At 43.6% G+C, this 26,157-nt stretch overlaps 1 pseudogene across 1 annotated transcript; it reads left to right on the top strand.

Moving 5' to 3' along the window:
- Positions 1-299: 299 nt before the first annotated feature.
- Positions 300-9,890, top strand: LOC143964056 (olfactory receptor 5P68-like; annotated as a pseudogene). Its single transcript, XR_013271068.1, has 2 exons — positions 300-588; positions 8,939-9,890. The product of XR_013271068.1 is annotated as an olfactory receptor 5P68-like (transcript).
- The last annotated feature ends 16,267 nt before the right edge of the window (positions 9,891-26,157 follow it).

Here is a 26,157-nt window from a genome sequence, read left to right as displayed (position 1 = left end):
TTTTGGGTGTGTTTTCGTTTTTCAGCGTTTCTCAGCACTCAAATTGATGTACACAGTACTGTATATGTAATATTTCGCTGTCGGGACTTTTTCTTTGTTGATATCTAATGTAACCAGCAATCATTTGGATATTCTTGTTATATTTTATTCTTTAATAAAACTTTTGTAAAAGAAAAAATACATTTATTTTTAGTACAGTCACAAACATAAACCCAAAGAGATCTTTATTAATCTCTATGGAATCTTTAATCTGCAAAGAAACATATAAATGTTTGTGTGAAAAAAAGTTTCCTGTTCAGTCAACTGGAGTTATCCTGGACTTATCATCCATCCTGATACACATCATATGCTTTATACTTACAATAGATATATAAGATGCTTTTAGTCCATGCTCAATAGAAAAACTGATAGAAAACTCTCTTATGAAGAAATTCATGTACTATTGTTACACTTTTAATATTGATACTTTAATTTTATGTTAGCAAAAAAATAAAATAAGAATCAACTTTTTTTTTCTGTTGGTTTATTTAAAATTAAGTTAAATTATCAAAAACAATGAGTTTTCATCAGAGATCATTAGTAAACAGAGTAAGTACTTTTTTTTTATTTTTATTTCAGACTAAATTCACCAAGTTATAATGCATTAATTGGGTGAAATCGTAATCATTATGACAAATGAGACATTTTATACCTTGATCTATCTATTTTCTTTGCATTGTGCAGCATAGTTTCCACTACTGTCATGGCATTAAAGTACGGTATACCTAAAGTCAAATATCTCTCTCTCACACACTCCCTCTCTCTCTCTCTCTTTCTCTCTCTTTATATATATATATATATATATATATATATATATATATATATATATATATATATATTTGAGAGAAATAGGCCTAGATCTTTAAGTTCAGCTCATGATATATAGGGGCAAACACAAAAGTGTTACTTTTATAATTTTACACAGTGTATATAGTAACTCCCTTCTTGCTATGTAAATGTGATTTTGCAAAGCTTTTTTTTTTTTTTTTTTTTTTTTTTTTTTTTTTTTTTTAAAGAAGTTTTTATTAAGAATTTGTACATGTACAATATCATAAACAAAAACAATAACATATGTATGAGTGAAAAAAGTGACAATATTATTCGGTACATATAAGAGTCGACAATCTCGAATGGCATATAGCAAGAAATTCTAACCAATACTATGATGTCATTCTTTAAGGTAAATATCTGTAGGCATGGTCTATTCAACTAATTAGTCTACTAAAAAAAAAAAAAAAAAAAAAAAAAAAAAGGGGAAAGAGTATTAGATCTCGAGATCTCAGTGGAGGGAGTTGGTGTCACTTCAGAAAAGTTTGATGTCACAATGTGGAAAAGGGACTAGAGTTAATTTACACGAATACTGAAGGAATAGAACAATTTGTTGGGGAATGAAATACAAATTAAAAATAACTAAAAACATATTCCAGAACATTGTGTGAAATAAATGCAGTCAAAGCTGCCTTCCAATTGCACATTCGACACTAAAGTGGTATTTGAGTAGTAAATTCTAAAATGGGGCAAGGTAGGGGCGGTGGAAGGATATCAATGTAAATACATTGAATGGGATAGGAGTGTTCTGTATATAGCCTGTTCCGATATTGGAGAATGGGTAAAATGCTTCCAATGGCCTAAGTGGTTTGAAAATTCAAATGGTTCTTGAGAATGTGAACCAAACCTGTATATAAACAGTAGTAAAAGATAAAGAAAATCTAAAAAAGGGGGGTCTAGTTGAGTAAGGAGAGGGGGTACGGAAATGAGGTGATTCAAGATTGATTTGTGAGAGACGTTATTAACATTGTGTTAAGTTTTCATATCATGTAAGCAGATCTCGATATTCCTGTGTGGTGGTGAAATGTTGCCAACAGGACCACGTCTGTATGAATTTGGAAGGTGTGTCTTTGGCTTGATGTATCAAGTCTTCCATTTCGGCTGTTTTGTGGAGTCTATCAAACCAATCACGCATGGTTGGAGTGGCCGATGCTCGCCATTTCCTGGGGATGCACATGTTTGCAGCGGCTATCATGTGCATAGTGAGGGATCGTAGGTAGGTACGTTGTGGTTTTGCAGGGTAGTGTAATAGGAATTGTGCAGGCGTGTATTCCAGATTGTATGTGGTGATTTTTTGTATCAAATGGTGAACTTTCTTCCAAAACGGTTGGATTTTAGGGCAGGCCCACCATATATGTAACAGTGAGCCGATTTCAGTGCCACAGCGCCAGCATTGCGGTGAGAGGGAAGGGTAAATGTGATGGAGTTTAAGAGGTGTGCGGTACCATCGTGAAATCAGTTTATATGCATTTTCTTGCGCAGAAACGTTCAAGGATCCTTTGTGTGTGATGGTAAGTATTGTTTCCCAATCCTTATCTGTGAGGTTGATAGATAAATCAGTGGACCATTTCATCGTGGTCCAGCAATTTCGTTGTTGTTGGTTCGGGAACAGTAATCCGTAGGTAAAGGAGATAAGGTGTCTATGGGGTTCTGAGTGTTGGCACATGTCCTCAAATGGGGTGAGAGGTCGGGACCACTCCAATTTTGAAGCTTGTGTGTCAAGGTAATGTTTAATTTGGATATAGGTCCAGTATGAAAATGTGTTTGGTCTAAGCTGGTTCGAGAGAGTAGAGTATGAGAGCATTTTGTCGTCTGTGAAGAAGTGAGTAGCCCGGACAGGTATGTGCGGCCATTTAATCTTCAAAAAGGGAGCGTGTAGTCCTGGTGTAAAAGCTGGATTCATTGCGAGGGGTGTCATCGGTCCGTTTATCGACGATATCTTGTATTTTGAGCATGCTTTTTGAAAAACGGAGAGTGTAGGGTAAATCAAAGGGTGTGTTTTATAGATAGCTGGAGTGTGTTCATTCGGTATCCATGGTGTCTGAGCTAGGGGGATGTGGGATAATGAATTTTCTAATTGGACCCAATCTTTAGTGGAAGCGTGTATGTTCCAGTCCAGAATTCTTGTCAAATGTGCTGCCTGATGATATTTTTCAATATCAGGGAGGCCGAGACCACCACTGAGTTTAGGGGATGTGAGTTTGATATAGTTTATTCTAGGGCGAATCGGTCCCCATATGAATCTAGTGCATAATGTACGATAGGTTGAGAAAAACGTGGGCGGTAATTTAATAGGGATCGTCTGGAGAAGGTATAAAATCCTCGGGAGGATGTTCATCTTAATTATGGCCGTTCTACCGAACCATGAGAAAAGTCCAGACGACCATTTCCGTAGGTCATTTTGGATGTTATGTAACAGGGGTAGATAATTGACATCATATAAGTTGGTTAGAGATGCTGGTAGTTGGATGCCTAGATAGGTGATGGAATGGGTGTTCCACTTAAATGGGAAGTTGAGTTGACATTGGGAGCATTGTTGAGGGGTTAAAGTAATGTTTAATGCATGAGATTTTGTGAAATTAATTTTGAGATGGGAGATTTGATTGAATAGGTCCAGTGTTTTCAGAAGATTTGGGAGTGTTGTCAATGGCTCTGTAAGAAATAGGAGAATATCATCCGCAAAAGCAGCTAATTTGTAAGTGTGATTTTGTATTGTGATTCCTTTGATATCCGGATTCGCTCTGAGACATCGAAGGAAGGGTTCTAAGGTGAGTACGAATATAAGTGGGGATAGAGGGCAGCCTTGTCGCGTGCCGTTGGATATGGGAAAGGCGTCCGACAGGTGGCCATTAATGCGGATTCTTGCAGTGGGTTTGGAGTAAAGCATGAGAATGTATTGGAGCATGCGGTTAGGAATGCCAATGGCTTTCAAGGTCTCTGACATGTAATCCCAGGCCACTCTGTCGAACGCCTTCTCCGCATCCAACGACAAAAAAAAACCCTTTTGGCCAGCTTTGTTAAGCCAATGGTGGATGTTAAGGGCTTTGAGGGTATTATCCCTCGCTTCCCTGCCCGGGATAAAACCTACTTGGTCGAGGTGTATAAGGTCAGGGAGTAGGGGAAGCAATCTGTTGGCCAGTATTTTAGCGTACCATTTTAGGTCCACATTTAATAGGGAGATCGGTCTGTAGTTGTGAACTAATAGAGGGTCTTTGCCAGGTTTAGGGATTACCGTAATGTGTGCTGTTAATAAATCTCTAGGGGGTGTAGTAGGTGTTGCATATGCATCAAACGTGGTGGTAAAAAAGGGTGTCAATAATTGTTTAAAGGATTTATAGTAGCCGACAGTCAGGCCATCGGGCCCCGGACTTTTACCAACTTTTAACATGTTTAGAGCTAGATCCGCCTCTTCTACAGTTATAGGTTTGTTGAGATCTTGGGAAAGGGTTTCCGAGATCGGAGTAGGGCCGTATTGTGCGAGAAAGTCTTTTATCATGGTTTTTCGGTCGGAGGATGTTTGTCTATTTTCTGCGGAGTGTAGGTTATATAATTTGGAGTAATATGACAGAAATTGTTGAGCTATATCTGGATTGGACGTAACTTTACGTCCCTGTGGGTCTGTGATAGAGTGGATGGTTGTGGTGGCTTTTTTGGAATGGAGGGCTCTAGCTAGGAGTTTGCTAGCTTTATTGCCAAATTCATAGAAGCGTTTTTGGGATAAAAGATATTTGCGTCTAATTTGTTTTCCTAATAATTGCGACAATTCCTTCCTGGCAGATATTAATGAGTCAAGGGCATCTAGGGCTAGGGTCTTTTTATGGAGGTTTTCTAAGGACCTAATTTTTTGGAGTAGAGTTTTTTGCTGTAGCTCCCTGAGTTTTCTTCTTTTGGAGGCCGCAGCAATGAGTATGCCCCTAATCACACATTTATGTGCTTCCCACGTAATTTGTGGTGAGACGTCAGAGGTGTTATTTTCCGAAAAAAAATGTTGTAATCCTGTTGTGACATCTGCGACAATAGTCATGTCGGTAAGTAGGGAAGGATCTAGTTTCCATGATTGGGGCCTGGGATGTGTTTCAGGAAATGTTAGGCTTATCGAGATTGGGTGATGGTCAGATAAGTACATAGGATCTATAGATGCTTTTTGAAGATAAGGGAGGGCTGATTGGGATATAAAGAGGTAATCAATTCTAGAATATTTGGCATGCGGTGGAGAGAAGAAGGTGTAATCTTTGCCATCCGGGTAAAGTGTGCGCCACGTATCATGGATTAGGAGCGATTGTAGTTCAGATTTAATGGCCTTTAGGGCGGTATATGGTAGAGAAGAGTTACCATTTGATGTGTCAACTAAGGGATTCAGTGGGGTGTTGAAATCACCACCTAGTATTAGTGTACCTTCTTGGAAGTCTACCAGGCGTCGTGTTAAGTCGCGAAAGAAGGGCACTTGTCCACTATTCGGGGCGTACAAATTTACCAGAGTGAGTTTCCGATCGTGATAGGTACCCTTAAGGAAGAGAAATCTGCCCTGATCATCGATATATGAATCTGTAATTTGGAAGGGGGTATGTCGGGCTAAGAGTACGGAGACTCCTTTCGTTTTCGATTCTGTATTTGTTGAGTGGAAGACAGTGGGGTACTGAAAGTTGTGAAGTTTTGGAATAGAGTTTGTGCGGAAGTGGGTTTCCTGTACAAATATTATATCTGCACGATTGCGTTTCATATTGAGAAGGAGTTGTGATCTTTTTTCGGGTATGTTTAAACCCTTAACATTCAGGGAGATAATCTTTAATTGTGGTATAGGAGGTTGTATCGATTTGGCAGTCATTATGAATTAAGGTGGAAAGTATCCTTAATATAATTATTTGGAATGGCCAAATGGGTGGAGGCAGTTCGGGATTCGGATTGTCAAGGCCGAACTTGGGGCAAAGCGGATAGTCAAGTAATCGGAATCCAGAACACTCCTAAGTATTTTGTTAGGAAGGGGTAAGTGGGGCAGGGGGGTGGAGAATGGATAGGGGTGGTGTGGAAGGTAATAGGGAGACCGGCTATAGGTGAGGACCAGCTCACCTATACAAGTGGAAAAGGGTGAAAGCCGGAATAGATCAGTGGTGACTAGAATAAATGTGGTGAGATAAAAAGTAGCAAGACAGTGTACCACTTCGTGGGAGGTGGTTCGGTTGAAAAGAGATGTGTTCCTAAAATGGTCGTCAGAGTGTGAGCCTCAGAGCTATGAAAGTTAGTGCATTTTGGGGAGAAATGTGATACATAGAGTATAGGGGAAAGAACCGTCTGGTGTAAGTTGGCATGTGAGGAGGGGAGATAAGGGGATGTATGGGTCGTAATGCCCATGCGGTTATATTTAAGGGCACTGGGTGAATTGCATGTCTTGGTCTGTGGCTGTACAGCCTGTACATTCAGAAGTCGGATATTAGGACAATAATGTAAAACCTCGGAGGTCAACTTAGTAGCCAGCATATAATTAACAGTGTAACATAGAGGAACTGCTGTAGGTGCATATCAGTCTGAAATAGAAACATATGATTTTCAAACTGTAAGAGAACCATAGAACGATTATAACAGTAAAAACTCGGGTATAACCCAGCAATAAAGCTAAGTACAACACTTCTACTGGTAGTTCTATATCATTGTTAGTATAATATAGAACAAGATATATATTTCTTCCTCTAATATAATCAGGGTGCGGGAAAAAGAAAAGAAAAGAAGAGCGAGAAATAAAAAATAAAAATAAATAAATAAATTGGTATATAAAAAACAATATAAGAAATATATACATATATATATATATATATATATATATACATACACACATACATATATATATATATATATACATACATACACATAGACATACATAAAAAAGAGAGGGGGGGGGAAGAAAGCACACAGGGGAAGAGGATAGGGAGGATAGGGCGGGGTCGCTTCCCAATAGTAGATAACCTGGTATGTTCTGTATACCTACGGGGGACCTTATAAGAGGAAGTTAGCATGTCATCCATAAGAGGTTAAGTCCTTTTGGAACAAGCACTGTAAAGATCGTGAGAGTTCAGTGAGCTTGTTGAGCAAGTCTAGGCGAGACAGGTATCAGCTACCTTTTGTTGAAAGTAGTTTTGTAAGGTAAAGTAGGTCATTCGCTGGTTACTTCATAGTTTGCATGACCTTTATTAGTCTTAATCGGATCCTTAAACCGGCACTGGTGTTAGCAACCATGGAGATGAAATCAGGTGCGAGGGTCAAGAGCAAAAAAAGATGCAAAGTATAAAGACCGTAAAGCAGTCGAGGTGATCTGGATATAGTACATACGTTTTCGGTACCTACGGAAGCACTGTTGACAGCAAACAATGTTGAGCGCGTCTATAGTATGCAGGAGACCCCAAAGTATGAAAAAAAAAAAAAAAAAAAAAAAGGGGGGGGTGGGGAGGTTCTTTTTCCCGCATTAGTGTGGTGGGAATATAGAGATGGCTTGAAAGGGATCTAACGATCTCTACGAGCTCTTCTTGGTAGCGGGGCAGCCGTAGGGCTGTGTTGTGGTGGATGTGAGGTTGCATGAGGACTCAGTCTTGCGATGGATGGAGAGCGGCGTCTTCTAAAGTGAGAGGCCTGTGTTTCCATGCAATCCTCAGTCAGTACCTTGGAAGTCGGAGCGGAGGTGTGAAATTCTGCATACCAATTCGGTACCGCAGTGAATGGAATATCCAGTGCTTGGCAAAAGGAATCTAATTCATCAGGGTTCCTAAGCACTGATGTACGGCCGCGGTATGTTGCAGATAACGCAAATGGAAATTTCCATCGGTATGGTATGCCTTTAGCTTGTAGTACTTCCAGTAGAGGGCGCAAATCCTTTCTATGCCGCAAAGTTATGGTTGATAGATCTTGGTAAATGGTAATCTTGCATCCATCATATTCCAGTGGTCCTTTGAGTCTTGCCTGTTTTAAAATATCTTGTTTTAATTTGTAATCATTGATATAACAAATTATATCCCTAGGGGGATCGGATTCCCTACCGCGTGGTCTGAGGGCTCTATGGATACGTTCCATTTCAATGATGTCTGTGGTTGGTTTCTCTAATAAGGCATTGAATAGATTTGACACTGTAGGGGTTAATTGAGAGTTATCCACACTCTCAGGCAGACCTCTCACTCTCACGTTGTGCCTTCTCCCCCTGTTATCAAGATCTTCGATATGCCTTTGCATATCTCTCAAGTGGGCTGTGTGAGAATCCAGTACAGTGGTGACCTTCCGCAGCACAGACTGATGGACAGCTGTTTTCTTCTCCACCTCCTGCACTCTTCCCGCCATTGCCTGTAGTTCATAGCGGAGGTCCGTGATCGCGGCGGTGAAGGTGTCTTTGATGTCGGAAGCCACCGCTCGGAGGTCCTGCAGAGTGGGTTGTTGGGGAGCAGGGGGACCCGCTGCTATGTCGGTCGAATGTGCGGTAGCCGGCGCTAGAACGATCCCGTCTTGCGCTTGTGAGGCAGCTGAGGAGACGGTCGCCATATTGGCTCTCTGAGTCCGGAATAGCTCCGGGATGTTATGGCCGCTGCGGGTTCTATTAGCTCTCGGGGATCTCGATCGTGAGGCAGAGTTGTTGCGGGATGCCGTCCCCATACTCTGAAGTTCAGAAGAGAGGGTAAGTGTCCCGTGATAGCTAAAAGAAGGCTACAGTCTGACGGAGGTGGTAAGTTAAGCGGCCATCTCTCTTCAAGGCAAGCCACGCCCCCTTTTTTTTTATTTTTTTTTAACATTTCATGTATATATGTTATTTTTTATTTGTCCAGAGTTCCACTTCTTCTCAATGGTCATGTCATTTTTCTTATATTAAAAATTAACTAAAACAATAGAGACTATCCAATTAGCAAAGAAAACATTCACTGAGCTTATTAAACAAGATGAAGCCATGGTCACTTCAATCAACCAGATATGTGTTCAAAGGGTAGTCAACATCACAGGTTCTCCTTATTTGCTATGAATCATTTTGCAAAGTCAATACATTTTTTTTCTGCTATGGTTAATACATAAACATGTTATATGAATCTTTTCTGCTTTCACACAGACCACACATAAAGGTAATGTCACCACATTCTTCTTTTTGGAATTTACCAGCATGGCCGCATTTAATCTGCTGTTCTTCACCTTGGTCTTTATTATATACATTGTGACAATATGTGGAAACTGTTTAATCATTGTACTGATATATTACAGCAAGACCCTTCATTCTCCCATGTACTTCTTCCTCTCCCAACTCTCTATATCTGACATCATGCTGACCACAGATATTTCTCCTAACATCTTAAATATTGTTCTATATGAGCTGACCTCCATATCCTTTTCTGGTTGCATCACTCAATTTTATGTCTTTGGATCAGTAGAAACATTTGAATGTTTTCTTCTGACAGTGATGTCCTATGACCGCTATCTGGCCATCTGCTCTCCTCTGCATTATACCTCCATTATGAAACAATCACTTTGCATTAAATTAGTTCTTGCATCCTGGATTTTCAGCTGTTCTATGGCATTAATACCAACACTTGGCATAAGTCAACTAGAATTCTGTGGACCAAATGTTATAGACTATTTATTTTGTGATTTCAATCCTCTTGTGGAACTTTCCTGCTCAGATACATCCAGAGTTCAAATGGAAATCACCTTGTTGTGTGTCCCTGTGCTAATATTACCCTTCCTAGTGATAGTGGTTTCATATACTTACATTGTTTTAACAATATTAAAGATATCCTCCTTTTCTGGAAGACTGAAATCCTTTTCCACTTGTAGCTCCCATCTCACTGTTGTGTTTATATTTTATGGAACCCTACTTGCTGTATATCTGATTCCAAAGGAAGGACAATCACAAATGATCAGTAAGATGATGTCCTTGTTGTATACAGTGTTTACTCCCTTTGTAAACCCTTTCATATACAGCTTGAGGAATACAGAGATCAAGGACAATTTAAAGATGTTGTATATAAACAAAAACATTTTCATTAAAAACCTTTGGCAAAAGTTAAATTATTAAGATATATCTGTTTAAAGTTTTAGAGAACTTGGTGTGCACTGGTCTCCAAAAATTAGACTTCTACCGCACTGAAGCCATAATTAATAATACATTGGTATTAGAGTTCAATTGCCCAAATTAAGCTCCTAAAAAAGGCTAACACCCTTCAGACCTTTATTCCATGGCACCTCTTAAAACTCCCCTTAAACTGTGTTTTGTTTTTGTTAAAATGTTTGCTTTATGACCTCTAGATATTTCTTGATCTGAGAATGGGTTCTTAGCTATTTACTGAACCCAATATCTCTTTTAACTTTATAAAAATACATAAATCTTGTGAGTTACTCTAGAGCAACCTGAGACTGCAATCAGTGTCAGGTATAAAGTAACCCGAGGTTACAACCTAGCGTCAGTTGTGAATGAATGAATGAATGAAATACTTGTATAGCACACAATGCGAACTGAATCGCCTCTGTGGTTTAACAATTCCTGTGAAACAAAATGCAAATTCACAGCTGGTAATCATTGATCACAACCCCGTAATCATGAAAACATATATGCAAAAAACAAAAAAAATGCAGCACCATGTGATACTGAACCTTACAAATGCATACATAGTGCCATAAACAATGCAAATCAATATTGCTAAAAAATGTAACTATGAACATAATTTTTTTTTTGTGTAACAAGTAAGCTCACAGTGAAAGAAATTTAGTATTATTCCTTAATATCAAGTGTCCAGAATGAAAAATACTACTCGTGTGTACTAGGTTTTTCTTTGTTTGATGTTCTAGATGTGCAAAATACTATTAATTTGACTCCTACATGGATCCACTGTTTTATGTTTGTGTGTGGACCATTGTATTTCAAACAACAATTTTCTTCTCAGATTGGGAGAAACTACTCAGTCTAACCCTCACCTTTTTCACCTCTCACAAGGACCATGAGAAAAACTAAAATATGTCTTTTCGCTTCACCCAACTATTTTGATTACAATTTTAGGTCAAAACCCGCTACATTTAAAAGGGGTTACCGATCTTCCCTACAGTATCTCACAAAAGTGAGTACACCCCTCACATCTTTGTAAATATTTTATTATATCTTTTTCATGTGACAACACTGAAGAAGTATTGAGTGTAAATTTTCTGTTATCTCAAAATAACTCAACACACAGCCATCAATGTCTAAACCGCTGGCAACAAAAGTGAGTACACCCCTATTACTCACTCCCTATTGGGCCCAATTAGACATTTACCCTCCCCGATGTCATGTGATTTGTTAGTGTTACAAGGTTTCAGTTGTGATTGGGGAGCAGGTATGTTAAATTTTGTGTTATCGCTCTCACTCTCTCATACTGGTCACTGGAAGTTCAACATAGCACCTCATTAAAAAGAACTGCCTGAGGATCGGAAAACAAGAATTGTTGCTCTACATAAAGATGGCCTAGACTATAAGAAGATTTCCAAGACCCTGAAACTGAAATGAAGCATGTTATAGCTGCAAAGGGTGGGCCAACTCAATATTGAACCCTACGGACTAAGACTGGGATGCCAATAGAATTCATGTGTGTGTGTAAAGGCAGGTATCCCGATACCTTTGGTAATATAGTGTATTTAGATATAATTTGATTAGATATAATTTGATATAACTTGCGGCTTTCCTTGATTACACAGAAAGAGTGACAAAGAAAATACGGGGGAATGGGTTTTTTGGTGCCGAAACCGATACCGAAAATGAAAAATACACTAGGCCGAAAACCGAAACCGATACCGAAACAGCACCGATACCGAAAATGACTGTTTTTAAAAAATATTTTCATACATCAGATGGTCAGAGACTGAGGACATATTACAGGAGATGGTCAGAGACTGCGGGCATGGTACAGGAGCTGGTCAGAGACTGCAGGCATGGTACAGGAGCTGGTCAGACTGCAGACATGGTACAGGAGATGGTCAGAGACTGCAGGCATGATACAGGAGCTGGTCAGAGACTGCAGGCATGGTACAGGAGCTGGTCAGAGACTGCAGGCATGGTACAGGAGATGGTCAGAGACTGCGGACATGGTACAGGAGATGGTCAGAGACTGCGGACATGGTACAGGAGATGGTCAGAGACTGCAGACATGGTACAGGAGCTGGTCAGAGACTGCAGACATGGTACAGGAGCTGGTCAGAGACTGCAGGCATGATACAGGAGCTGGTCAGAGACTGCAGACATGGTACAGGAGCTGGTCAGAGACTGCAGACATGGTACAGGAGCTGGTCAGAGACTGCAGACATGGTACAGGAGCTGGTCAGAGACTGCAGGCATGGTACAGGAGCTGGTCAGAGACTGCAGGCATGGTACAGGAGCTGGTCAGAGACTGCAGGCATGGTACAGGAGATGGTCAGAGACTGCAGGCATGGTACAGGAGATGGTCAGAGACTGCAGGCATGGTACAGGAGATGGTCAGAGACTGCAGGCATGGTACAGGAGATGGTCAGACTGCAGACATGGTACAGGAGATGGTCAGACTGCAGACATGGTACAGGAGATGGTCAGAGACTGCAGGCATGATACAGGAGATGGTCAGAGACTGCAGGCATGATACAGGAGCTGGTCAGAGACTGCAGGCATGATACAGGAGATGGTCAGAGACTGCAGGCATGATACAGGAGATGGTCAGAGACTGCAGGCATGGTACAGGAGATGGTCAGAGACTGCGGACATGGTACAGGAGATGGTCAGAGACTGCAGACATGGTACAGGAGATGGTCAGAGACTGCAGACATGGTACAGGAGATGGTCAGAGACTGCAGACATGGTACAGGAGATGGTCAGAGACTGCAGACATGGTACAGGAGATGGTCAGAGACTGCAGACATGGTACAGGAGATGGTCAGAGACTGCAGACATGGTACAGGAGCTGGTCAGAGACTGCAGGCATGGTACAGGAGCTGGTCAGAGACTGCAGACATGGTACAGGAGCTGGTCAGAGACTGCAGGCATGGTACAGGAGCTGGTCAGAGACTGCAGGCATGGTACAGGAGATGGTCAGAGACTGCAGGCATGCTACAGGAGCTGGTCAGAGATTGCGGACATGCTACAGGAGATCAATGCAGCCTCACTGTGCCAGCAGCCTACCAGTGCCCGCCATGTAGCCTGCCTGTGCCTCACCAGTGCATATAAACATACACATATAAAAACGCGTGCACACACACACACACACACACACACATATAAAAACATACAACACACATATAACACATACATGCGCACATACACACTTAACACACATACATATAAACATGCACACATAACATACATACATATAAACATGCACACACAACATACATACATATAAACATGCACACACAACATACATACATATAAACATGCACACACAACATACATACATATAAACATGCACATACATACATACATACATACATATAAACATGCACATACATACATATAAACATGCACATACATACATATATATATATATATATATATATATATATATATATACATATACATATACATACATACATACATACATACATACACACATATAACACACATACATACAACACACAACACACAGGCATACAAACATATATAGACAGTCTTTTTTTAAAATTGGCAGCTGCAGCTCTTCATTAATCTCCATGCTGGGTACTGCACTCTAGGGGGAGGCAGAGAGCACAGCACACACTGCTAGACGCCTCTGCTTTGGTTTCACTTTCACAGTGAACATCGTGCCCAGCTCCTGCACAGCCGATTTACACATCGGCTGAGGAGACATATGCAGCCACCGCTGTGGAGAGGGGGACTTTAGAGCGAGACCCCACAGGCTGACTGCAGCATAGGTGAGGAGGGAGGGGAGCAGGAGAGCTAAAGATAGAAGGACACCCCCCCGTGATGGGCGGCACCGGGGGCGGGGCCAAGCCCCGCAAGCCCCGCCCCATTTTTGGCACCAGTATCGGCGGAAATTCTCTTTCGGCTTTTTGCCGAAAGGGCCATTTTCGGCCGATATGTTTCGGCGGCCGAAATTTCGGTGCATCCCTAATAACAAGGTTTACATAATTTTAGGTACCGCATTCCTCAACATTAAACATTGAAATAGAATCCCTCAAAACAAACCTCTTAGGACTTTAATGTTCCTTATATATAAAAATATCAAAATTTTATTCAATCAATTAAAATCAAACCTTAAAAAAAAAATGCCCATTGCACATGTTGACACTATACATCTCTCAGACCAGGATATCACCCAAAATGTACATAGATAATTCCAATCATTGGTCACAATCAAAGTGATGGAAAATGGGGTCTCTACATTGAACGCGTTTCACAGGTCAAAGCCTGCTTCTTCAGGAAACACACATTTTTTATTGATATCTGAAACATGAATAGATAGGTTGTACTTTACAGTAGCATATAATAAATCTAATGACACTTCTATATTTCAAAAACATACAGCCTACAGTGACAGGTCCCCAACTGCCATAATTTCCCCAGAAGGCTATGCTTGCCTTCCACTAGCAAAAGGAATGTACAGTAATATGTCTGTGATGCTGGATCACCCTTTAGCCTCATGTACACTGCTGATAAACGGATGTTAAGAGGCAGTTGGCTGCTTTTTTCAGCTGCCCCTGAACTCATCCAATGTTATCTTATGTGTGCATGTACACAGGTTTGTTTAATGTCGTTTTTAGGCAGTTGAGTTTAGTGGCTTTTCTTTGAAGGCAAAAAAATTTGTTCATATGCCAAAGTTTCATTTAGGCTTAATGTACACGTGATGTTTTTACAACCTCTCCTGAACGATTTAACTTGACAGATAGAAACCCACATTTAAAATGTCCATTTTGCTGTGTTTACATGCCGCGTGTAGCCTCTTTTAGCCGCTTTTAGCTGCTTTTAGCCGCGTTTGTGCTTAGAAGCGTTTTTTTTTTAAACAGACAAAAATGAAAAACGCCTGTAAATGAAACGCAGGCTAAATGCGAGTTACCATGTTTAGCCGCATTTAGAAGCATTTAGCGCTTGAAATGCCTCTAACCTCAGCGTCTGAACTAATTTTTTTTGTTTTCCAAAAAAGGCCTCTAAACTCAACTGCCTAAAAAACGACATTACAGAGGAAGTAAACTCTTGTTAAAAAAAAAAAAACTGCAAAACAAAAGCATAATGAGCTAGCTACTTCCGGGTATCGCGGCTCAGGCGCTGTGATTGGCTGGAACCACGATGCACGCGGGAGATGCTGGTAACGGCACGCGGACTGATGCAGCGGCACATAGGTGCCATAGCGTCTAAACCACGCAGGTTTAGGAGATATCCTGGTTAGCTACAGGTAAGCCTTAATATAGGCTTACCTGTAGCATAACGTTTAAAAATAGGGCCTACAAGCACTTTAAAAGACATTTTTAAAGTTGCCCATTTTTTTTACGTTACAAACTTAAAAATTATAGCAAATGATGAAAAACCACAATTTTTTTTTTTTACAAACTTGTAATTGCTTGCAATGCTTCATAGACCATTTATATACCCCTAATGAGCCCATGATCCAATCCAATACACCACTAGCATTGCTGTTAGCCAAAGTAGAACTGGAATTTTACCAATATGTTGTTAGATTTGAACCAGATGACCCCACCATTGAGCTTGACCCCTGAGTTGATCAAACATAGTTGCATGGAATTTAATATCTGCCTTTTTTAATTTCCTCACATATGCTCATTATGGGATCACAGAATGGCTGAAATAGTTAAATTAGACAGTTTTTTGTGCTTTGGGAGGGTCTTATGATGATATCTTAAATAAATACTGCTAGAATCAAACGCAGCTAAACGCGACTTAACATGGCATGCAAACGTGGCTAAATGGGCGTTTTTAAACGCCGGTTTCAAGCTGTCAAAAAGCATCCCGTGTACATTAGATCTTTAGGTCACAGGATATGAACATATGACCAGGAACAGAGAAGAAGTGGGTCTCAGCAGCACAAAGCTTGATCTGCTGGGTGGGTGAGTACCTTAAATGTGCAGGACCTACAACCAGTTTAGTGGGGGGTTAAAAAAAAGTGGGGTTATGGAGCACAAAGCTCCCCTTTAACCCGCTGGTTGAATTAAAAAAACTGACTCATATATGGCCAGTTTTACCAATTGCAGCTGTTATATAGAAAGGGGATGTTTTTTTCTTCCTCCCTCTTGGTCTTTTCTCCAGCTACATGGAGACAGTATTAGAACATTGGTGAGAAGGACAGATCGATGCCTTCTGTTAATATCTTTGTCTTTCCCCCTTCCCTTTCTCTCCCCATGTAGTCCTCCCTCCTTCATCTGCCCTGCTTGTGGCTCTGCATTATTATAACCTCTGTTTATCCTGACTAAGCCAAGTGTAAGTCAATCCAATGGGAAGCCTTCTGCTCTTATTACTTATTATAATCCAGACTCTTCATACTCCTTTGAATTTATAAGTATCAAACATGGGTCATGGATGTTGGATGAACTCGTAGTGAGGAGGCAGACACAGAGGTGTCAGATAAATTCATCATTGATTTTACTATTTAGAAAATTGTCAATAAAGGTTTATGATATTTGTTGGAAAAGTAAATGTTTACTGATATGCATGGGAAATATGTGCTCTCTATTTTTTTATAGTCTTTTTTTGTATTTTCCCCCTGACTTTTATTGGAATAAAGTTGTAACCTTGTAGCAGTGGTGTGATGCTTCAATTTCCAGTTTAGTACTAAAAGCCAGGGAGCTGGTGGAGAGCCTCTGGGGTGTAAAAGCCACCTGACCATATTTTTTTACATTCAACAAAAATAGGGGTTGTAAAGTCGGGGCGTGTCCAAGATGGCCACCTGAATGGGCGCACATTGCTGAGCTCTGCTGGCTAGCACTACTTATTATCCTTCATTTGGGCTGTTTCACATCCAAGACCGAAGGATCATTACGCGGGTGAGACGCCGCTCTTCCAGAGCAGCAGCTGGCAGGGGAAAGAAGCTCTGATTCCTGCTGCCCGAGGAGAAACAGATTCCTCCTCCCCCTGTGCGAGTGGAGGCCCACACCATGAGGAGGACCAATATGGTGTCCCAGAGGGAGCTGCCAGAGCCTGACGCCTCTCCTCACCCTAGCTTTCTGGAAGACATAATGTCGTCTATCGCCTCTATTAGTTCATACTCACCGCGAAGATTGAGGCAGTACAGCTGGACATAGGCACATCATGAGGCAGGGCGCAGACAAGCACCAGTCCCGCGTCACAGAGACAGAGCAGAGGGTAATCCAAACAGAGGACATGGGTACTGAGCACTCTTCTGCTCTCTGCATGCTGCAAAGTAAGTTAAAAGCCCTGGAACATAAAGCGGATGATGCTGAAAATCGCAATAGAAGAAACAATCTCTGCATAGTGGGGCTAGCGGAGGTGGTGGAGGGCACAAATCCCAAGGTTTTTGTGGAAAATATGCACCCAAGCCTGGCCCCCTGAGGACCCCCACACAGATTCATCCTACGGCTCCTAAATTTTAGGGACAGAGATGAAGTGCTCCATGCTGCCAGGATACAAGGAGATGTGCGCTACCAAAATAGCAAAATCTTAATCTTCCCGGATTACTCCATTGAGACACAGAAACTCAGGAAATCCTTTGATCAAATAAGGCTGCTCTAAGAGCCCGTAATATATGCTATAGTGTCATGTTCCCTGCTCATCTGTGGGTCCAAGACGGAGAGGTGGTTAGGTTCTTTACTTCCCCGCGCGAGGCCTCTGCCTGGATGGATACCTTGCCACTCCATTGCTGACCAGCGGGAAGGTGCAGTAACCTGCCTACATTATATTTTAGTGGATCCCTGATCTCTGTTGGATACACGGGGGGGCACCTGTCTCCCTCTGTACCTTTTCCCTGTGTTCACTGACATTATGGGGATCTCACACTCTTATACGTTGGCATTGTTGTGACTTTATGGAACCTGGTTTGCAACAATAACAAGTATGTGTCCCTGCTTGCAGGTGTTTGCTTCAGCATATGAATGTCCTTCTTTTTCTTATCTGGATGACTGTAACCTTGGTATCTACTGGTGTGTTGCCTCTATACTAATACTACTACACATACAATTTCTTCATACCGTTTTGCCTAAAATAACATATCTTACTACTATCAGTGCATTTCTGTGCTGATGGACTCTGTAGGTGGTCTTCTCTAACGAGCCAATCCATCTGGCTCATGTCCCTTTGGGTTAACATTTACTGACTGGTTGTTTGGGGTTTATGCTCTCCATGTTTGGGATGGGGTGGAGGGGAGGGTGGGTGGGTGGTTGGGGTTGTTTGCTCCATGGTGGTTGGGGAGGGCTGGGAGCAGTGTTATGTTCTGTGTTACATTTTTTTTCTTTTGTATTTTATGTGCTTTATTAACACTTACCTGACAAGGGCTCTGAGAAGACCCATTGCTCACTGCATAGTGTACAGATGGCTATGTTTACTGGTGGGAGATTGCCACAAGGACCCCTTCCCCTGCCGACAATGTTTTATGCCATGTTACCCCTGCTTTTACATGGAATGTCTGTGGCCTTAACTCGGCGGTGAAGTGGTCCTTGGTGTTCAAGTTTCTCCAGAGGTATAATCCTCATATTTGCATATTAAATGAAACTCACCTCCAGGGCTTTAGGATTGGTGGTCTGTGACGTCCCTCGGTGGGTGCACACTATCATGCTACCTACTCCAGCTACTCCAGAGGTGTCAGTATCTTAATCCACAGATCACTGCCCTTTAGAATGCTGGACGTGCGTACTGACCCAGAGGGGAAATATGTTATAGTGCATGCCAATATCTATGATAAAAATGTGGTTTTAGTGGGACTATATTTGCCCCCCCTGTCGCCACACTAAACAATATAATGCTGCTGATCCTAGGTTTTGACACTCCTGCTGTGTTTCTACTGGGTGACTTTAACATGGCCCCTTGCCCGGACGTGGATATGCTGAGGGGAGGGTCGAAGGGTGGTTCTGCACTTGCCCAGTGGGCATCCATATTTGCCTTGGTGAATGTATGGTGCCATCTACATCCAGCCGCTAGGGGGTTTACCTGTCATTCTGCCTCCTGCAAATCCCTGTCATGCATAGATCTGCATATGCTTCCTCTACTGCCTTACGATGGGTGGCAGATGTGAGCATACTCCCGCAAGGGGTGTCTGATCACACTCCACTTAGCTTGACCCTCTCTCTCTCGCCCCATCTTGGTTCTAGGCTGTCACGTCTGTCCAGGTTCTGGGCAATGAATGATAGACTGCAGGAACCTATTACGGAGTCTCTATATACATACTGGACCACAAATGGGGGCGCTGGGCCTCCCACGGTGAAATGGGATGCGTTTAAGGCATGGGACAGGGTGCATACATTTCAAGAACCACTATACTCCAGAGAGAGGCTTCCCAGAAAACGGCGGACTCCCGCTTTAAATAATATACACAAAGCACAACTTATTGAAGTTTTAAATAGATAGATGTATTTCACTAACAAGCACATAAAGTAAGAAATCTGTATAGACGACACAATTAAAAATGGAAAACAAATAAAGGCACAAGGAGGAGAAGATAGTATGGAAAAGGGAGTGGATACCTACATTTTTCCCCCTTTTTTTTTCTCTTTCTCTTGGGGGGGAGGGGGGGGCATGGACGTACGAACCTGGGGAAGCCAATCTTCAAGGTTGATACATGTTAAGAGATGAGAATTGAGAATCTTGATTTCTTCTTCCTATATTTTTTATACAGATATATCATGTAAATAACAAATGTAATAAGGGGAAAAGAAAAGTGTTTAATAAAGTTTGAATTATAAAAAAAAAAAAAAAGAAACCCTGATTCATGTCGACCAGACGGGGTTCATGCCAGGTAGGGATCACCCGAACACCCTCCGGTTCGGTTCGCACCAGAACTTTCGAATGGACCCCAAATTCGTACGAACTTTAGAACCCCATTGAAGTCTATGGGACCCGAATTTTCGAAATTAAAAGTGCTAATTTTAACGGCTAATATGCAAGATACTGTCCTAAAAAGGGTTTGGGGACCTGGCTCCTGCCCCAGGGGACATGGGTCAATGCTAGGGATAAGCTTCGTGTTTGAGTCGAACATACGTTCGACTCGAACATCGGCTGTTCGCCTGTTCGGCGAATTCCGAACGTTATGGACCGTTCGCGCCAAATTCGTGTGGCGCTCACGGCCCACAATGCACTGCGTCATCGCAGTGCATTGCTGGCTCATGATTGGCCAAGCATGCACTGTGACCCCGCATGCTTGGCCAATCACAGCGCCAGCAGCGAGGAGAGCCATGATTGGCCACAGGCAGGATGCCTGTGGCCAATCATAGCTCAGGCTGTGTAGTACACGCCCCACACTATATAAGGCCGCCAGCGCGGCGGCCTAGTGTAGTGTGTTGGCGTCTGAAGCAGTTAGTGGGTGTTCTGTGTACCTTCAACACAGTACACACCGATCGTTATCGGCCAATTTTCGATCTTGCTCTTCTGTAGTGGTTGTTGTCTGTGTGCCCTGACCGCAGTATACACCGCTATATTCACCTCACCTATATAGCTAGTGATCTATCTTTTATAATAGAGCTTGCAGTCAGTAGTGTTAGGAGCTTGTGCGTGCTGTCTGCGTGCTCTGTACCCAGTACACACCGCTATATCCACCTACATAGCTCTTCTCTATTTGAGCCCACTTGCCATCTGCAGGAGTTATTGGAAGTTGTGTGTGCCTCCAGCACAGCACAGTATGCATCTGTATATACCCCTTTATCTCTGGTGTTCTATAATAAAGGCATCTGCAGAAGTTAATGGTTTTTTTGTGCCTCCAGCACAATATACACCTGTATCTACCCTTTATTGCTGTTCTCTAATAGAGCCATCTGCAGGGCTTAGTGGGTGTTGTGTGACTGAATTACAGTATACCCCTTTATCTCTGGTGTTCTATACAGTGGTGTGAAAAAGTGTTTGCCCCCCTCCTCATTTCCTGTTCCTTTGCATGTTTGTCACACTTAAGTGTTTCGGAACATCAAACCAATTTAAACAATAGTCAAGGACAACACAAGTAAACACAAAATGCAATTTGTAAATGAAGGTGTTTATTATTAAAGGTGAAAAAAAATCCAAACCATCATGGCCCTGTGTGAAAAAGTGATTGCCCTCTAAACCTAATAACTGGTTGGGCCACCCTTAGCAGCAACAACAACCAAGCGTTTGCGATAACGTGCAATGAGGCTTTTACAGCGTCCTGGAGGAATTTTGGCCCACTCATCTTTGCTGAATTGTCCTAATTCAGTTACATTAGAGGGTTTTCGAGCATGAACGGCCTTTTTAAGGTCATACCACAACATCTCAATAGGATTCAGGTCAGGACTTTGGCTAGGCCACTCCAAAGTCTTCATTTTGTTTTTCTTCAGCCATTCGGTGGTGGACTTGCTGGTGTGTTTAGGATCATTGTCCTGCTGCAGAACCCAAGTTCGTTTCAGCTTGAGTACACGAACAGATGGTCGGACATTCTCCTTCAGGATCTCTTGGTAGACAGCAGAATTCATAGTTCCTTTTATCACGGCAAGTCTTCCAGGTCCTGAAGCAGCAAAACAGCCCCAGACCATCACACTACCACCACCATATTTTACTGTTGGTATAATGTTCTTTTTATGAAATGCAGTGTTCCTTCTACGCCAGATATACTTGGACACACACCTTCCAAAGAGTTCCACTTTTGTTTCATCGGTCCACAGAATGTTGTCCCAAAAGTCTTGGGGATCATCAAGATGTGTTGTGGAGAAATTGAGACGAGCTTTGATGTTCTTTTTGCTCAGCAGTGGTTTTCTTCTTGGAACTCTGCCATGCAGGCCATTTTTGCCCAGTCTTTTCCTGATGGTGGAGGCATGAACGCTGACCTTAACTGAGGCAAGTGAGGCCTGTAGTTCCTTGGACGTTGTTGTGGGGTCTTTTGTGACCTCTTGGATGAGTCGTCGCTGCGCTCTTGGGGTAATTTTGGGTGGCCAGCCACTCCTGGGAAGGTTCACCACTGTTCCATGTCTTCGCCATTTGTGGATAATGGCTCTCACTGTGGTTCGCTGGATTCCCAAAGCTTTGGAAATGGCTTTATAACCCTTTCCAGACTGATAGATCTCAATTACTTTCTTTCTCAATTGTTCCTGAATTTCTTTGGGTCTCGGCATGATGTGTAGCTTTTAAGGATCTTCTGGTGGACCTTACTGTGTCAAGCAGCTCCTATTTAAGTGATGCCTTGATTGTGACCAGGTGTGGCAATAATCAGGCCTGGGTGTGGCTAGAGAAATTGAACTCAGGTGTGGACAACCACAGTTATAGTATGTTTTAACAAGGGGGGCAATCACTTTTTCACACAGGGCCATGATGGTTTGGATTTTTTTCACCTTTAATAATAAACACCTTCATTTACAAATTGCATTTTGTGTTTACTTGTGTTGTCCTTGACTATTGTTTAAATTGGTTTGATGTTCCGAAACACTTAAGTGTGACAAACATGCAAAGGAACAGGAAATGAGGAAGGGGGCAAACACTTTTTCACACCACTGTAATAAAGGCATCTGCAGGAGTTAGTGGGTGTTGTGTGACTCCAGCACAATATACACCTGTATCTACCCTTTATTGCTGTTCTCTAATAGAGCCATCTGCAGGGCTTAGTGGGTGTTGTGTGACTGAATTACAGTATACCCCTTTATCTCTGGTGTTCTATAATAAAGGCATCTGCAGGAGTTAGTGGGTGTTGTGTGACTCCAGCACAATATACACCTGTATCTACAGTTTATTGCTGTTCTCTAATAGAGCCATCTGCAGGGCTTAGTGGGTGTTGTGTTACTCCATTACACTGCTGTTTTACCCAACTCCCTTCAGGCCATTACCATGTCTGGAAGGCCAGCAAGGAGAGGCAGACAGGCGCGAGCCGATAAAAGAGGGCAAGCAGGCTCTTTGTCTAGAGACAACAGTGCTGGTCGTGGACGCGGTGCATTGTCATCAGCACGTGGCCATGGGACAGGCTTGTCCTTCTTTTCGGCAGCTGGACATGTTGAACTGCAAAATGCCAATGACTTGGTAGAGTGGATGACCAAGCCCTCTTCATCCTCCTCATCCTCTCTCACCCAGTCTCAGGGTACTAGCAAAGCAGCTGCCAACGCATCGTCTTCCCTCCTCTCAATGTCATAATCAGTGACTCCTTCCCTAGACCCACCACGTCCTCCTGAGGAGTCTCTTGAACTCTTTGAGCACAGTGTTGGGTACATGCTCCAGGAGGATGCCCAGTGTTTTGTAGGCTCTGATGATGACACTCAGCTAGAGGAAGGCAGTAGCGTGAGCGCAGAGAGAGGGGATGCTCAAGAACGACAGCAATCTGGCAGTCATGTTCCACAAGCTGCAGCATACTGCCAGGTTTGCTACAGCGATGAAGAGGGAGGGGATGATGAGGGCACTGACTCCACGTGGGTGCCTGGTAGGAGAGAGGAGGAGGAGGAGGAGGCACATGTTCAACGAGGCAGGATGCCCTCCGGGGGCCAGCTTAGGGGCAGCACACCGACTGAATCACACCGCAGAGCTCCGCCTGTGCAGGGCGCTGCCTCAGCGCGTTATTCTAAAAGTTCTTTGGTGTGGGCCTTTTTTGAGACGAGTGCATCAGATCGCACCGCTGCTATTTGCAACATATGTCTCAAGCGTATCTCGCGTGGCCAAAACATCAGCCGCTTGGGCACCACATGCTTGACCAGACATATGTTGACCTGCCATGGAGCTCGTTGGCAAGCGTACCTCAAAGACCCACACCAAAGAACAAAGCGGACCTCTCCTTGCTCCTCAACAGCTGGCATCTCCAACCCCACTAGACCTTCAATCCTCTCTGAAACCTGCTCTGAGAGGAATGAAGGTGTAGAATTAGGTGTGTCACAGCCAAGTGCTTCCGGGCACTCTGCTAGCAGTACACCCACGTCCGATTATAGCAGGCAAATGTCCCTGCCCCAGCTGCTGGAGTGGCGAAAGAAGTTCACTCCCAGCCATCCACATGCCCAGCGGTTGAATGCTAGCTTGGCTAAATTGCTAGCACTTCAACTGCTGCCTTTTCAGTTGGTAGACTCGGCCTTTCCGTGAGTTTGTACAATGTGCGGTTCCTCAGTGGCAGGTCCCCAAACGCCACTTTTTCTCACGGAAGGCGATTCCGGCTCTCTACCGGCATGTGGAAGGCAATGTCCTTGCCTCGCTGGACAGGGCGGTCAGCGGTAAGGTGCATATTACCGCTGACTCATGGTCCAGCAGGCATGGACAGGGACGTTACCTGTCTTTCACGGCACATTGGGTCACTCTTCTGGGAGCTGGGAAGGATGCAGGACACGGTGCAGTAGTGTTGGAGGTTGTTCCGCCACCACGCCTCCAAAATGCTACTATTGGTTGTGACACACCTCTCTCCTCCACCCCCTCCTCTTCTTCTTCCTCCATGGCCTCTTCCAGTGCTCTGTCCTCAGAACCAGCGGTGCTCCGTAGGCATTCCAGGGGCTACGCAAGTACGCAGGCAAAACGATGCCATGCCGTGCCTGCGCTGGTTTGTTTGGGGGACAGGAGCCACACTGGGGCGGATGTTTTGTCAGCTCTGCAGGGGCAGGCCGAGAGGTGGTTGACTCCACGCCAGCTTAAGCCAGGAATGGTGGTTTGTGACAATGGCACCAACCTCCTCTCCGCCCTCCGACAGGGACAACTGACCCATGTGCCCTGTGTAGCTCACGTCCTTAACCTGGTGGTGCAGCAGTTCTTGGGCAGGTACCCCGGCTTACAGGATGTCCTGAAGCAGGCCAGGAAAGTCTGTGTGCATTTCTGCCGATCATTTAATGCCTGTGCTCGGCTGGCTGAGCTCCAAAAGGAGTTGAACCTGCCCAAGAACCGCCTTATATGTGACATGCCCACCAGGTGGAACTCCATGTTGGCCATGCTGCAGCGGCTGCACACGCAGCAGAGGGCCATCAATGAGTACCTGTGCGACTACGGCACCAGGACAGGGTCAGGGGAGCTCGGATTTTTCTCACCACGCCAGTGGGGCATGATCAGGGATGCATGCACCGTCCTGTCACCGTTTGAGGAGGTCACAAGGATGGTGAGCAGTGACAGTGCATGCATCAGTGACACTGTACCTCTTGTCCACCTCTTGGAGCATACGCTGCGTGGAATAATGGACAGGGCACTTGAGGCAGAACAGAGGCAGGAAGAGGAGGACTTCCTTGCCTCTCAAGGCCCCCTTTATCCAGACAGTGTTCCTGCTGTGCCACCCATCACACAGGAAGAGGAGGAGGAAGAGGAGGAGGAGGATGATTGTGTCAGCATGGAGGTGGAGGCTGGCACTCAGCATCAGCAGCAGCAGCAGCAGCAGTCTTGTAGGGATGATTTACAGTCCCAAGAAACACGTGGACTTGTACGTGGCTGGGAGGAGGTAGCTGCGGATGATGTTGCCCTTAGTGACCCAGAGGACTCCGGACCGAATGCCTCAGCTAACTTACGCTGCATGGCCTCCCTGATCCTGCAAAGCCTGCGGAAGGATCCTCGTATTCTTCTGATCAAGGAGAGGGACCATTACTGGCTGGCCACTCTCCTTGATCCACGGTACAAGGGTAAGGTTGCCGACCTTATCTTGCCATCGCAGAGGGAGCAGAGGATGAGACATCTCCGGGAGGCCTTGCAGAAAGCTCTGTGCAACGCGTTCCCAGAGACTGGGAGGTTACAAACTCCTGGTCCTGGACAACGTGTTGCTGAGGCATCGGTCAGAAGGAGCGGTGGAGAATGTGGCCGTCTGACTGATGCTTTCAGACAATTTTTTAGTCCGCAGCCCCAAGGTATGATTGGTTCCAGCACCCATCGCCAGCGTCTGATTTACATGGTGCAGGAATACCTAGGGGCAAGGTCAGACTTGGACACCTTTCCCACCAAAAATCCTCTGGCTTACTGGGTCTTGAGGATGGATCACTGGCCAGAGCTTGCACAGTATGCAATTGAGCTACTGGCCTGTCCTGCATCCAGCGTTCTTTCGGAACGCACCTTCAGTGCTGCTGGTGGCTTTGTTACCGATCACAGGGTGCGCCTGTCCACCGAATCAGTTGATCTACTGACCTTCATCAAGATGAATCAGTCTTGGATCACCCACAGCTACCAAGCACCTGAAGCTGATGTAACCGAATAATTTTTTTTGAAATATCACATCCCTTCAAGAGTGCCTATGCTGAGTGACTGTCCTGTTATGTTGATTGTCTATCCTCTTCCTCCTCCACTGATATGTTGGAAGAACA

The sequence above is a fragment of the Lithobates pipiens genome, unplaced genomic scaffold (assembly GCF_037356315.1).
Source record: "Lithobates pipiens isolate NorthernLeopardFrog02 unplaced genomic scaffold, aLitPip1_a1.2 Scaffold_8, whole genome shotgun sequence".
Taxonomy (NCBI): Eukaryota; Metazoa; Chordata; class Amphibia; order Anura; family Ranidae; genus Lithobates; species Lithobates pipiens.
Note: the sequence above shows the minus strand (reverse complement) of the source record. Positions and strands in the feature narration are given on the sequence as shown.